Source organism: Odocoileus virginianus, chromosome 30 (assembly GCF_023699985.2).
Source record: "Odocoileus virginianus isolate 20LAN1187 ecotype Illinois chromosome 30, Ovbor_1.2, whole genome shotgun sequence".
In the NCBI taxonomy this organism is placed as follows: Eukaryota; Metazoa; Chordata; class Mammalia; order Artiodactyla; family Cervidae; genus Odocoileus; species Odocoileus virginianus.
The window spans coordinates 3,467,741-3,483,867 of NC_069703.1; the positions used below are offsets into that span (position 1 = coordinate 3,467,741).

At 35.9% G+C, this 16,127-nt stretch overlaps 1 pseudogene; it reads right to left on the reverse strand.

The window, feature by feature from the left end:
- The window catches only part of LOC139032118 (craniofacial development protein 2-like), a 96,708-nt pseudogene that overhangs the window by 44,557 nt on the left and 36,024 nt on the right, over nucleotides 1–16,127 (reverse strand).

A 16,127-nucleotide genomic window follows, 5' to 3' on the forward strand; every position in this document is an offset into this window, starting at 1 on the left:
TCCTCAATGAAGAACAAATTATAATAGCACATATTTTAATTTTATTTCTTATTTATTCCTGTTCATTTTATTTTTATTTTATTTTTCCATTTTTAATTAAACATTTACGTATTTCTTTTAAAAATTGAAAGTACTTTGAATATCAATATATAACATCATATACAGTACTATGAATATCAGTTTCCACTGTCTGTATTCAACAAATGTTAAACTATTTTTTCTTTGTGCTTTTTATTATACTTTGTGATATCTCATCATTAATTTCTTCATGTGTAATTCCTAAAAAATATTAACTTATTACATAACCATAATGCCATTATCACATCTGAGAAAACTAATATTAGTTGCTAATAATAGCCAATACTCTACCAATATTTATATTTCATTTTTTCTCAACATATGTTACATACTTCTGTTTATTGTTCACTTGAAGCAGAATCAAGTAAAAGCCACATAATGCATTTACACTTAAGGTTTGGAAAGATAGTTATGATGAAAATAAAATTTGAGGCTTTTTTTACCCTCTATGTCTTTTAAATATGTTCAACTCTTTTGTACATTGCTCTTTACATGTGTGGTATTTTTTTATTGGATCCTGGATGTCCAATTGGACACTATATTCCATTATGGAGTGTTTGGATATCATTTTCTGCCTTTGATCATTTCAGATTTATTTTATGCTTTATTAGCATGGATCTAGGGTATACCAGTGCTAGTTTATATTTAATACTAAGGTATGCTCTTTTTAAGTTTCTAAGACTCAGGGGTTCATCAAAGTTTCCAAGGATGACTCAGTAGTTGATCAAGGTCTCTCAGTCTGGATGGAATTTAAACATCTCTGAGCCCTGTGTATGTTTCAAGAATTGTTCAATCTATAGCTCCCTGGCATTTGATCTTTACTCACTCATGTAATATCACCGAATATATATGCAAATCAATATAAAGACCAGACTGAGGGGAACACAGCAGATTTTGAAGTTCCCTTTCTTATTGTTACTTTGTTTCTGGGCAACTCCATTCTCTCTAGTACTTCGCAACAAATATTTTAGCCACGTTGCTCTCTGTCTTAGTTCAATGGGAGCGCTATCCTCTGCTCGAGTTCCCATCTCTTTTCTATGATCAAAAATTTTTCTTTGAACCAAAAGCCAGAATGATCACTAGAGTCATCTGATTTGTTTTCCTCCCAGAGACCACAGTTCTGCACTGCTTATTGCTCTAATGTCTAAAGGCAGTTGTTCTGTAGACATTGACCAATGTTCTAGATTTTTAAAGTAAGTTGCCTAATTCTATGCCACTAGCTCCTTCATTGCCAGAAGGCTTACTCATTTTATCTAAATTGCTTCAGTGGTAACTTATCTATAGCTATAACTTATTAAATCCTAATGGAAAGCAGAAATCTAATCTTTTCCCCCTCCTTGGTTTCCTAGTATTTAAGCTTCTAGTTTTTAACACTGTCTCTAATAAACAATATATAACTATAAATGTGTGTGCTTAGTCGCTCAGTCACGTCCAACTCTTTGTGACCCCATGGACTGTAGCCAGCCAGGGTTCTCTGTCCATGGGGATTGTGCAGGCAAGAATACTGGAGTGGGTTGCCATTCCTTCCTCCAGGGAATCTTCCCAGCCCAGGGATTGAACCCAGGTCTCCCGCATTGCAGGTGGATTCTTACTGCCTGAGCCACCAGAGGAGCCCAGAATATAAACAACAGCACTTAAAATTTTCTTATGGTGTCAGTTGCTCAGTCATGTCCGACTCTTTAGGACCCACGAACTGTGGCCCACCAGCCTCCTCTGTCCATGGAATTTCAGAGAATGGAGTTGCACAGAAACAAAGAATACTGGAGTGGGTTGTCATTCCCTGCTTGACATTGAGGATCGCCCAATGCAGAGATTGAATCCAGGTCTCCCGCGTTGCACACAGATTCTTTACCATCTGAGCCACCAGGGAAGCCCATTATATATATATATATATATATATATATATAATATGACATATAAATTATAGCATATACAATAAGCATAACAAATTATAATAGTATATATTTTAGCATATATTATATTATATATATATACATGTAATTTTTAAAAACTTGTTATCTGCTAAAAATGATGCCTTAGATTTTATACAGACCAATAAATTGGGCAAAATTATTTTCTGGGTAGAACAATGATGTTTCAATACTAGTATTCAGCTTTATTTTCATCAAGTATGGAGTGTATAAACTCATCCAAACTAGAAATGTCATAGCTTCAGTCACAGAAACATTAGACAATGAAATGTAAACTAAAAACCTTGAGAAGAGATACTCAGGAATAGAAAATAGAAGAAAATCTTGCACAAGCTCTCTTTTTCAAACTAACTTCTCATGTAGGGTGACTGTCTCTGTGGTTGAAATTGGGCTTACGTATATTCATCCTGCTTATAAATGTGTCATAAAGATTTGCCAAACTTAACTTTGGGATTGATATATGCAACTATATTAAAAACTTTTTATGAAAACACTTTTAACATGAAATGAATTTTAATTGAGTGCCATAGCAAAGTTCTAAGCAGAAATGAAGCCTGCTGAAACTCTTATAAATTATAATTTTCCAGAGCTTATTTTCAAAATATTCCAACATACTAAAATACTAAAATGGCGAAAGAAGGAGGTATAAAAATAATTATTTTAACCCTCTCCTACGTCATGTTCTGTCTTCCCTTTTCAAATTATTTTCCAATAATCTCAACAAATTCATACAGTATTTAACTTCTGTAGTGTAGCATGACTGTGTTCTCTGCTATACTAGTGAATAATTGATGCTTTTGAACTGTGCTGTTGGAGAAAACTCTTGAGAGTCCCTTGGACTACAAGGAGACCCAACCAGTCCATCCTAAAGGAGATCAGTCCTGGGTGTTCATTGGAAGGGCCGATGCTGAAGCTGAAACTCCAATACTTTGGCCACCTGATGTGAAGAGCTGATTCATTGGAAAACACCCTGATGCTGGGAAAGATTGAGGGCAGGAGGAGAAGGGGACAACAGAGGATGAGATGGCTGGATGGCATCAGTGACTCGATGGACATGAGTTTGAGTAAACTCAGGGAGTTGGTGATGGACAGGGAGGCCTGGTGTGCTGCGATTCATGGGGTGCAAAAAGTCGGACACGACTGAGCTACTGAATTGAACTGAACTGAATGCTAAAGTGTTGCCAATCTGGAAAAGAACATCATGGCAGAGTGTTCTTACAGTTATCTGACTTTTTAGTGCCTAACCTTCCAAACGGTATTATGTGCTTCATAGTATTTTTCCTCATTGCTGTTTAATTAAAATGCCCATTCTTGCCACAATATATTTAAAGTGATGAAAAGGAAGAACCTACAACCAAGAATAGTTTACTCAACAAGACTGTTGTTCAGATTTGATAGAGAAATAAAAAGCTTCACAGACAAGCAAAATTTAAGAGAATTCAGCACCAGCAAAACAGCTTTATAACAAATGCTAAAGGAATTTCTCTAGGCAGGAAAAAAGAGAAGGAAAATGTCTACAAAAAATAAATCCAAAATAATTAAGAAAATAGTAATAGAAGCATACATATGATCAATAATTACCTTACATAAGTGGATTAAATGCACCAACCAAAAGACACAAACTGGCTGGGTGGATGAAAAGATGTGTATCAATGCATTTCCACTTACCACATCACCCTACTAACCCCCAAAATTACTGTTGCTGTTCAGTCACTCAGTCATGTCTGATCTTTGAAATCCCATGGACTATAGTACACCAGGCTTCCTTCCCTGTTCTTCACAATCTCCTGGAACTTGCTCAAACCCATCTCCATCAAGTTGGTGATGCCATACAACCATCTTGTCCTCTGTTGTTCCCTTCTTCTGATGCCTTGAGTCTTGCCCAGCATCATGAGTCAACTCTTCGCATCAGGTGGTCAAAGTACTGGAACCTCAGCCTCAGCATCAAATGAATATTCAGAACACATTTCCTTTAGGATTGATTGGTTTGATCTCATTGCTATTCAAAGGACTCTAAAGAGTCTTCTCCAACACCACAGTTCAAAAGCTTCAATTCATCGGCACTCAGCTTTCTTTATGGTTCAACTCCACATCCATACATGGAAAAACCATAGATTTGACTAGATGGGTCTTTTTCAGCAAAGCAGTGTCTCTACTTTTTAATATGCTGTCTATGTTTATCATAGCTTTTCTTCCAAGGAGCAAGTGTCTTTTAATTTAGTGGCCACTGTCACCATCTGCAGTGACTTTGGAGACCAAGAAAATAAAGTCTCTCACTGTTTCCACTGTTTCCCCATTTATTTGCCATGAAGTGATGGGATCAGATGCCATGATTTTCATTTCTTGAATATTGAGTTTTAAGCCAGTTTTCTTACCCTCCCCTTTCACTTTCATCAAGAGACTCTTTATTTCCTTTTTACTTTCTGCCATTAGGGTGGTATCATCTGCCTATTTGAGATTGTTGATATTTGTCCCAGAAATCTTGACTCCAGCTTCTATTTCATCCAATCTGGCATTTCACATACTGTACTCTGCATTAACATTAAATAAGCAGGGTGACAATATACATCCTTGATATACTCCTTTCCCTATTTGGAACCAGTCCATTATTCTATGTCTGGTTCTACCTGTTGCTTCTTGACCTGCATACAGGTTTCTCAGGAGGCAGGTAAGGTGGTCTGGTATTCCCATTGCTTTAAGAATTTTCCACAGTTTGTTTTGTTCCACATAGTCATAGGTTTTGTCATAATCAATGAAGCAGAATCAGATGGTTTTCTGGAACCCCCTTGTTTTCTCTATGATCCAGAAAATGTTGGCAAGTTGATATCTTGTTCCTCTGCCTTTTCTTAGTTGCAGCACATGGAATCTTTGTTGCAGCATGCAGGATCTTTTAGTTGTGGCATGTAAATTCTTAGCTGCAGCATGTGGGATCTAGTTCCCTGACCAGGGATGGAACCAGGGCCCTTTTCATTGGAAGCATGGATTCTTATCCACTGGACCACCTCTTCTGCCTTTTCTAAACCCAGCTTTTACATTTGGAAGTTCTCAGTTCATGTACGGTTGAAGCCTAGCTTGAAGGATTTTCATCATTACTTTGCTAGCATGTGAGATGAGTGCAATTGTGTGGTAGTCTGAACATTCTTTGTTATTGCCCATCTTTTGGATTAGAAGGAAAACTGACTTTTTCCTGTCCTTTGGCCACTGTTGAGTTTTCCAAATTTGCCAGTATATTGAGTGCAACACTTTAACAGCATTGCCTTTTAGGATTAGAAATAACTCAGCTGGAATTTCATCACCCCCACTAGCTTTGTTAGTAGTACTGCTTCCTATGGTCCACTTAACTTTGCCCTCCAGGATGTCTGGTTCTAGGTGAGTGACCACACCATCATGGTTATCTGGGTCATTAAGACTTTTTTGCATAGCTCTTCTGTGTGTTCTTGCCACTTCTTAATCTCTTCTGTTTCTGTTAGGTTCTTACCCTTTCTGTCCTTTATTGTGCCCATCTTTGCATAAAATGTTCCCTGGGTTTCTCCAATTTTCTTGAAGAGATATATAGTCTTTCCCATTCTATTGATTTCCTCTATTTCTTTGCATTGATCACTGAGGAAGGCTTTCTTATCTCTCCTTGCTATTCTCTGCAGCTCTGCAATCAGTTAGGTATGTCTTACCCTGTGGTCTTTGCCTTTCACTTTTCTCCCTTCTCAGCTATCTGTAAGGCCTCCTCAGACAATCATTTTGCCTGCTTACGTCTCCTTTTCATTGGGATGGTTTTGATCCACTGCCTCCCGTACAATGTTATGAACCCCTGTCCACAGTTCTTCAGGCACTCTGTCTACCAGACTTAATCCACTGAATCTATTGGTCACCTCCACTATATAATCATAAGGAAGTTTATTTAGGTCATACCTGAATGGCCTATAACTTTTCCCTACTTTCTTCAATTTAAGTCTGTAAGGAGCTCATGATCTAGGCCACAGTCACAATGATCTAAGTTAATTTTAGTGTTTGATATTTAGGACTTACATTCCTGTACATATGTGTGGTCTTGGTGAATAGAGACAATCAAGCAGAAGGCTCTGGTAAAAGCAAGGATCAGTAAAAATTATGTTGTGTTCAATAATGTAATTATAAAATGGTACAAAAAATCAAGCAACAGGTATTAGTAACTTTCTTCTCTAAATTTGACTTCAAAAGCATATATCTTATGTTTAAGTATATGAAAGTAACTTCCAATAAAGGCAATACAACACAAACACTTCATTAATTGACTCAACTCTTTCCTCTTTTAACATGTGCTATTAATTTTGTTACTTCTTTTGTAAAGATAATTAATTTTTTTTTCATTTATTTTTATTAGTTGGAGGCTAATTACTTTACATCATTACAGTAGTTTCTGTCATACATTGAAATGAATTAGCCATGGATTAAACTCAGTTTTATTTCTGTAATTATAATGCTTATTGCCTGGTCTTTTCTGTCACAGTTTTTCAATTGTTTTTTTTCTCACAGTCATTTCACTAAGTGTACATCTTCATGTACTGCTTTCAACAAAGACTTAAATAATTTCTGAGTCCGAAAGACAAACCTGTATTCTTCTGACTTCCAAAACAAAAGACAGGATGGCTGATTATACATTCTTGGCCCCTCTATAACCTTTCAAAAGTTGTGTAAATAGTACTGAATTATCTTCTGGCATTTAGAGTTATTGAGAAAGTATATAAGATATGTAGTTTTTGATCTGTGAAAAGTGTTTTCGGCATTTATATTTCTATTTTCTGGGAAACTTTATGTTGTTATCTACATAACCTCCACTGGCGTATTTTTTTTCTTTTTTGATGAATAGGGATCCAGTCTTATCCATAGTTTCACAATAGACAGGAGTGTGGTATTCCTGGCTTTGACTATTAGGCCATTTCTAAAAATTATAGGTGAAAAAAATAATTTCTAACCAATTTATTGTGTCTAAGAGCAACTCACCTCATGTGGTCTTCCTCACTTGAAGTAGAATCTTCTTTTTTCCCATCACCCTCACACTTTTAACTGATAAAGTGCAACACACATCTATTCCTCAGCATGTAAAGCTATTATGGACCTTAATATCTATACCTTGCCTAGAATGCTTCAAAAATGAAGTTAGTACATCACTTCAACAAACCATCCACCCACTATCTTTCCCCAACTCTTCCCTTCTTCATTTTATGGTGGAGAATGGAAGATAAAATTGTGTACCACATGAGAGAGTAAGACAGGAGATACCTATACACATGAGCTATCTAATGTTGTGTAAAATTTACCTTAAAACATAGCGGTTTAAACAATGTATCACACAATTTTTTCCCAATCAGTTATTTGAAAGAGGCTTTTCATAGTTGGTTGATTCTGGCTCAGGTTAGCTCATGAATTTGTAGCCTAGATATAAGCTGGGAATGCTGTCATCCCAAGGCTTAGTGAATCTGGAGGATCCAATTTCAAGATGACTCACTAACATAGCTGACTGATAAGTCCATGGTCCCTGTTGGAAGAAGGCTCAGTCCCTAGATTTATGGATCCTTCCACTGAGTTATTGTAGTGTCCAAGTCATAGTTTTGATATTCCCAGTAGAGAGTAACCCAAGAGAAAGCAAGTGTTGCAAAAGTTTTATGATGTAAATCTGGAAGAAACACACTATAATTTCTACAACATCATGTTGGTTACATAAGTGAGTCCTACATTCAGTGTGGGTGTGCTTCATTGATCAGTATGGCTTCAATAGAATGAGAACTGAGCACTTCCAGATGTTCAAGCAGGATTTAGAAAAGGCAGAGGAAATGGAGACCAAATTGCCAACATCCACTGGATCATAGAAAATGCAAGAGAATTTCAGAAAAACATCAATTTCTGCTTCATTGACTACACTAAATCTATTGACTATGTGGATCAAAACAAACTGTGGAAAATTCTTAAAGAGATAAGAATATCAGACCACCTTATCTGCCTCCTTGGCCTCCTGTATGCAAGCCAAGAAGCAACAGTTAAAACTGGACATGGAACAATGGACTGGTTCCAAATTGGGAAAGGATTATGTCAAGGCTGTATATTGTCAACCTGTTTATTTAACTTCCATGAAGAGTATATCATGCAACATGCCAGGCTGGATAAAGAACAAGCTGGAGAAATATCAATAAGCTCAGATATGCAGATGACAAAACCATCATGTCAGAAAGTGAAAGGGAAATAAAAAGACTCGATTAAAGTGAAAGATAGTGAAAAAATTTGTTTAAAACTCAACATTCAAAAAATGAAGATCATGACATCCAGTCCCATCACTTCATAGCAAATAGATGGGGAAACAATGGAAACAGTGACAGACTTTATTTTCTTGGGTGCCAAAATCACTACAGATGATGATTACAGCCATAAAAGTAAAAAACACTTGCTCCTTGGAAGAAAAGCTATGACCAACCTAGACAGTATATTAGAAAGCAAAGACATTACTTTGCCAACAAAGGTCCATCTAGTCAAGGCTATGGTTTTTCCAGTGGTCATGTATGGATGATGAGAGTTGGACTATAAAGAAAGCTGAGCACTGAAGAATATCAAATTGTGGTGCTGGAGAAGACTCTTGAAGTTCCCTGGACTTTAAGGAGATCAAATCAGTCAATCCTAAAGGAAATCAACCCTGAATATTCATTGGAAAGGCTGATGCTGAAGCTGAAGCTCAAATATTTTGACCACCTGATGTGAAGAACTGACTGATTTGAAAGGACCCTAATCCTGGGAAAGTTTGAAGGCAGGAGGAGTAGGCGATAACAGAGGAGAAGATGGTTGGATGGCATCACCGACTTGATGGACAAGAGTTTGAGCAATCTCCATGAGTTGGTGACAGACAGGAAAGCCTGGTGTGCTGCAGTCCATGGGATCGCAAAGAGTCAGACATGACTGAGCGACTGAACAGACTGAACTGATGGTTATCAAAGGAGAAAGAGGAGGAGAGATAAACTAAGAGTTTGGGATTACCATGTACACACTACTATATATAAAATAAAACCACAAGGACTTACTGTATAGCACAGGAAATTGTAGTCAATATTTTGTAATAATCTATACAGGAAAGGAATCTGAAAATATATATATCTGAATCAACTAACACATTTTAAATCAACTATGTTTCAATTTTAAAAAGTTAGACAAAAATGAAAATTTATAGACAAGCCACACATTTCATATGCCTTTATGCACATTTTAAAATGTTTTAATTAAATTATGATCCCACTATATCTAAAAAAAGAAAGTCTTTAAATTTTAAATATTTGTTCAGTTTTAATTCAGAAAGGAGTTTGACAACTTCATAATGAGGACTGATACTGAAGCTGAAGCATCAATACTTTGGCCACCTGATATGAAGAACTGACTCATTAGAAAAGACCCTAATGGTGGGAAGGATTGAAGGCAGGAGGAGGAGGGGACAACAGAGAGTGAGATGGTTCGATGGCATCACCAACTAGATGGACATGAGTTTGAGCAAGCTCCTGGAGTTGGTGATGGACAGGGAAGCCTGGCATGCTGCAGTCCATGGGGTCAAAAAGAGTTGGACATGACTGAGTGACTGAATTGAACTAAACTGAACTGTTAGTCATTCTGACTCTTTGTGACCCCCAAGGGATTTCCCGGGCAAGAATACTGGAGTGGGTTGCCATTACTTTCACCAGGGCATGTTCCTGACCCAGAGATTGAAACCACATCTCCTGCATTGCCGTTGGATTTTTTTTTTTTTTTTTTTTTTTTACCATCTGAGCCACCAGTGAAGCCCATTCAGTGTAGAACAGGGCTGTATATGGATGTACTTGGCAAAAGAGACCATTAGGATCCATTGTTGAAGCCAGCATGACATTTAGCTTCCTTTCAAACAGTCAGCACAATAGAAATTTTAGGACTCTAATTCTGTTTGGATCAGGCATGTGCTGCAAAGCCTCAGAGTAAGGAGTGCTAAAGATTAAATCACCTAGACTCATTTTTTTCATATATGTAATGGTATTCTTCTTTTCCTCTGGAAAAGCTTGTTATATTTCTATTTTTGAATTTATTGAATATTTGAACCCAATTTCTTAAATGTCTTGTATTTATTGAGTATTTGATCCTAATTCTGACACTGCAAAGTATAAATGTGAATGGTGAGTTTTCAACATTTTGTGCTTAATTTGGGGGACAGTGATCAAATAATTGATAGTCATATGGACTTCTTTATTTTTCAGATAAAACTCTGACCTTTGATAGCTTGTTTATTAACTTACATCTCAAAAAATAAATGTAAGAACTTTAATATTTTTAAGACTGACAAAAGTGTTAACAAGCCTTACATACACTAGGAAAATTAACCCTGTTAATTATCAATATCTTTTACTTTTCATCATGATATTCATTTTGACATCAGTTATATTAAAGAAGTATAAACCAAGAATATCATGATAAAAATGTGACTCCTTTTTCTTTTCAATTTGTGAAAAAAGTACAGACCAAGGTAATCATCATAAATAAATGTAAGCTCCAGTAGAAAGGACAAAATATGTATAGTAAAAGAAAGTTATAAGACGTGCTAATTTTTTAAAGAATGGAAAGTTGAAGGTAGATTTGTTAAGATGATAAACTTTTAGATAGTACATTAACAAAAAAAGATTATCTGAAAAACTTTTTGTACTTTGTTACTAAATTGACTCCTTTTAAAATATTATATGGGCTTCCCCAGTGGCTCAGGAGTTAAAGATTCTGCCTGCAATGCAAAAGCCACAGGAAACACAGGCTGGATCCCTGGGTTGGGAAGATACCCTGGAGTAGGAAACACAACCCACTCCAGTACTCTCATCTGGGAAATTTCATGGAAGAGGAGCTTTGTGGGCTCCATTCCATGGGGTCACAAAGAGTCAGACAACCAAGTACATGAGCACAAAATACATTGTATTAAAGAAAAAGATTTAAAAGGTGGACTGCAAGTCATATTCATAAGTATTTGAAGTAAAGTACAAAGGTTAACCTTGCATCTCTACTTATAATTTGATGATATAATATTTGATAACAGAAACTTTTAGTATTACATAATTTATTGAATTATTTCTCCTCCAGGATTGAAATACTATATTTCATCCTTGCTTTGATACTGAAGTTTTAGAGTCTTGTCTTTGATGTGATGTTTCATCTGCAATGATCTACTCTTGAATAATAAAATAGTAGTTGCTGACAAAAAAAGCGGGTTAAAAAAAAGCTTGTCTTGCTGATTTATATATGTCTTACTTTTATATAGGGTTTCCCTGGTGGCTCAGATGGTAAAAAAATCTGCTTGCAATGCAGGAGACCTGGGTTCAATCCCTGAGTTGGGAAGATCCCCTGGAGGAGGAAATGGCAACCCACTCCAATATTCTTGCCTGGAGAATTCCCATGGACAGAAGAGCCTGGCAGGCTATAGTCCATGGGATCACAAAGAGTCAGACAGGACTGAGTGATATAATCTTACTTAAATTCACGTCATTTTCTGGAAGAGTCTGAAAAAATATGAAATTTCTCTAGATGTTTAACTATAAAATCTATTTCTTACATTTTATCAAATAAACTTTAATCACTTTAATACATAATCTTTAGTATGTGATATGACTAGCACTAAGAATCAAGAACAAAATGTGAATAATATTACTATCTAGAGAAAAGTAGTAGCAGTTGTATTGAAAATTTGAAAAGAGGTGATTCCTCTTTATTTGATTTATCAGTCACAATTCATTTATGGAAAATACCTTCATGTTGCTTTCAAGTTTAGCTAAATTTCTCAGAAAATTTGAATCTATCAACTATCTACAGATCTAACTCACCTATCACTTATCTATTCATTCATCCTGCAAAACTGATTTGTGTTTTTTTTCCTTTCTTCTACCCTAATAAATTAAACTTTAAAAAATTTTAAACAGTATTTACAAATAATCATTTGGTAACATGATATCACAATATTTGTTTAAATAACAACTGTACTAAAACTTTTTAACACAATCATTTTGAAAATATCATGATAGTATCTTCTAATGGACAATAACTTAAAGACATATTTATAATTTTAATGGGCTTCAGACAGCACACTCTCTGTAAACATGAAACTGTATTCTCCATTGAGAAAGACTGACATCTGAGTTTAGCTGAATAATTGATATAATACTGTATCTTTCTGTTTTAATATATTATGTTTTCAAGACAATTCTTTTACTTGCAAATTTACTAAAGCACATATTCTTAAGTTTCTATTTGTACGTTAGATGGACTATTCTTTGTTAATAATAACCAGCAATTTAATGTCAAGCTTATGTAAAATACAAAGTTAGAATCTTTAAAGGAAAATTTTACTTAGTTAAAGAAACATTAAAAATTTCTGTCTTGAAAACATGTGGCTTATACAGAGGCTTGTATGAGAACTTCTGCAGTGTTAACAAAAATATCTTTCTTTTAACATTTACTCTGTAAGCAAATTTGGTATACAAGGATCAAAGGGTAAAAGAAGAAGCAAACTACTGGTATTAAGTGAAGCTGAGGAAATGCTAAAAATTAAAGTTGAATATATGCATTAAAATATTACCTTACTAGTCTCTATTGATTGTATTTTAGCAGTGGGTGGGAGGAGAAAGTTATGTAAATTATCAACTATTTTTTAAGAAATTTCAGCAGCAATTTGTCAAGAAACTTTGTAATTTGGTAGAGAAAGAAAACATAAATTTTCCTCTGTGTCAAATGAGTAGTGAAGAGATAAGTTTAAGCTATTCTTAAAATTTTGCATCAAAGAAGTTGCTTGTGGGACAAAGTCCACCTGGGCGAAAATAGCGGAAGGTGTACTATCTGGAACAGGAGTGATAAGAAACTCAGTGGTGCTGGGGACAAGTTTCCATGGATTTGTCCTAAGTCAGTGTTTGGGTAAATTTTATAACAGAGGATGCTTAATAATTGAGATAATTTTATAGAGCGCTAAGTAAGGACAAACCATTTCATCTCAATACTCTTCTTTTTCTGCCTTTTCCAACCTACCTAGCACCTAAAGGTTTGCAGGAGATGCTGAGGCAGAAAAAAGCAGAATGAACAACAGCCCAAGGTTTTCTGCCATCTTCCTAAATCAGCTCTGATATGTGGTGAGGGAAGAAGATTCAAACTATAAGAAATTAATGCTGTCACAGAAAAGGATACCATCAACAAAATGAAAAGGCATCCTACAGAGTGGGAGAAAATGTTTGCAAACTACTAGGCAATAAAGGGCTAATAGTCAACGCACATAAGGAACATCTACAACTAAGCAAAAAAAAAAATCAAATAACCCAATTTAAAACTGGGACAAAGAATCTGACACTTTTCCAACAAAGGACGTGCAAATGGCCGACACTTACATTGCTGAAAATCACCAATCATCAGGGAAATGCAAAACACAAATGAAATATCATCTCACATCTGTTTGGATGGCTGTTATCAAAAATAGAAGATAACAAATAAAGGTGAGGATGCAGAGGAAATAGAACACTTATACACTGTTGGTGGGAAGGTGAATTGGTACAGTAACTATGGAAAACTATGGAGGCTCATCCAAAAATTAGAAAAGAACTAAAATATGATCCAGCAATCCCACTCCTGGGTATATATCCAAAGGAAACAAACACAAGTTATTGAAGAGCTATGTATACCCAATGTTCATTGTAGTATTATACATTACAATCAAAATACAATTAGGTTACATTACAAACAACCTAAGATGAATGAATAAAGTAAATGTGAGTTACACTCACACACACACACACACACACATATGCACACGTATATAAAAAGAAATGTTATTCAACCTTAAAACAAGAAAGACATTATGTCATTTGAGCTAAAATGAATGCACAGAGAGGGAATTTCACCAAGTAAAATGATCCAGAGAAAGAAAAACACTAAATGGTATTACTTGTATATGAAATCTTTAAAAAAATTAAATTAAATTAAATCACTTATATTATCAGGTATCAACTGTATATCACATTAATTAATAACTATTTATTGTCTATGTGAGTTATACTTCCAAAGCTCATTTTGTAAAAATCTTATTGGAAAGAAATGCATTTTAGTTCATTGATTTAAATATTTCAGTTTTCAAGAAAAATTTTAAATAATTTTTTGTAGATATCTAAAAATGTTAGTAATTCAGGGCAAAGAAGGTTTATGAGTTTACCTGCAAAAGACTTCCTTGCCCTCAGTATATGTTGAACCTGTGATCAACAAAGATCTGAGAGGAAAATTAACTTGGCTTTTATGCTTGCTAAATCGCTTCAGTCGTGTCTGACTCTTTGAGACCCTATGGACTTTAGCTTACCTGGCTTCTCTGTCCAGGCTTCTCCAGGCAAGAATACTAGAGTGGGTTGCCATGCCAAGTTCTAGAGAATCTTCCCAATCCAAGAATTGAAGCCACTTCTCATGTCTCCTGCACTGGCGGGCAGGTTCTTCAGCACTAGTGTACCTGCTGCTGCTGCTAATTCACCTAGGAACCCTTAATTTAGTTTAGCAGAACTCAAAACCATCTCAGTACTGATGCCCAATAGACGCTACTTTGAGCAATACGCTGTATCTTATCTCTATTTTAAGTTTCATGTTAATGATTTATGTGGAAATTTCAGAGAAATAGTTAAAGTTTACTCTTCATGATTAGAAGTTAGGGCTCACTTAATTGTTATTGAATTTGGGGAGAGTCAAAGAGGACCCTCGCTCTTGGGCCTCAGTTCCTGATAAGGGCAAAAAGAAGAATCCGAGACCTTACCCAGAGCAGAAACAAGTTAAGGAAAGAACAGAAAGAACACCTCAAGTGAGCAGTAGGCCAAGTTAAGAGAGGCGCTGGTGGCAGAATGATGAGGTATGGGGTTTTCAACATAGGGCTTTTACATATCCATCTAGGTAGGTGTGGACTGACAGTTTCTATTGACAGTTTCAAATTACATGACTATAGGCTCTATTGCACATGCCCTTCCCCTAATTTAGTCTGTCATAACCAGATGTATGTATTTATTGTTCAGCTGCTAAGTCTTGTCCTACTCTACAGTCCTGTGAACTGTAGCACACAAGGTTTCCCTGTCCTTCACTATCTCCCTAAGCTTGCTCAAACTCATGTCCATTGTGTCGATGATGCCATCCAACCATCTCATTCTCTGTTGCCCCCTTCTCCTCCTGCCTTCAATCTTTCCCAGCATCAGGATCTTTTTCATTGAGTTAGCTCTTTGCATGAGGTGGCCAAAGTATTGGAGCTTCAGTTTCTGCATTATTCCTTCCAGTGAATATTCAGGCTTGATTTCCTTTAGTGTTGACTGGTTTGATTTCCTTGCTGTCCAAGGTACTCTCGAGAGTCTTTGACAGCACCACAATTCAAAAACATCACTTCTTTGGTGCTCAGCCTTCTTTATGGGCCAACTCTCACATCAGCACATGACTACTGGAAAAAACAGAGCTTTGACTATACAGACCTTTCTCAGCAAAGTGATCTCTCTGCTTTTTAATACACTGTCTAGGTTTGTCATAACTTTTGTTCCAAGGAGTAAGTATATTTTAATTTTGTGGCTTCAGTCACCATCTGCAGTGATTTTGGAACCCAAGAACATAATATAGATTATAATTACGTTCTTCAGTCGCCAAGTCATGTCCCACTCTTTGTGACTCCATGACTGCTGCACACCAGGCCTCCCTGTCCCTCACAATCTCCCAGTTTGCCCAAGCTCATGTCCATATAAAATTATATAATTATATAAATATATATATTTAAGTAAATATATATAAAGTATGTTACTGAGTCCACTTTATCCCCATCTATCTGCCATGAATTGGTGGGACTGAATGCCATGATCTCAGTTTTTTGAATGTTGAGTTTTAAGCCAACTTTTTCACTCTCCTCTTTCATCTTCATCAAGAGGCTCTTTAGTTCCTCTTCACTTTCTACCATAAGGGTGGTGTCTTGTGCATGTCTGAGGTTATTGATATTTCTCCCAGCAATCTTGATTCCAGCTTGTGCTTCATCCAGCCCAGCGTTTTTCATGATGTACTCTGCATATAAGTTAAACAATCAGGATGTACTCCTGATATACAGGATATAATCAGGATATACAGCCT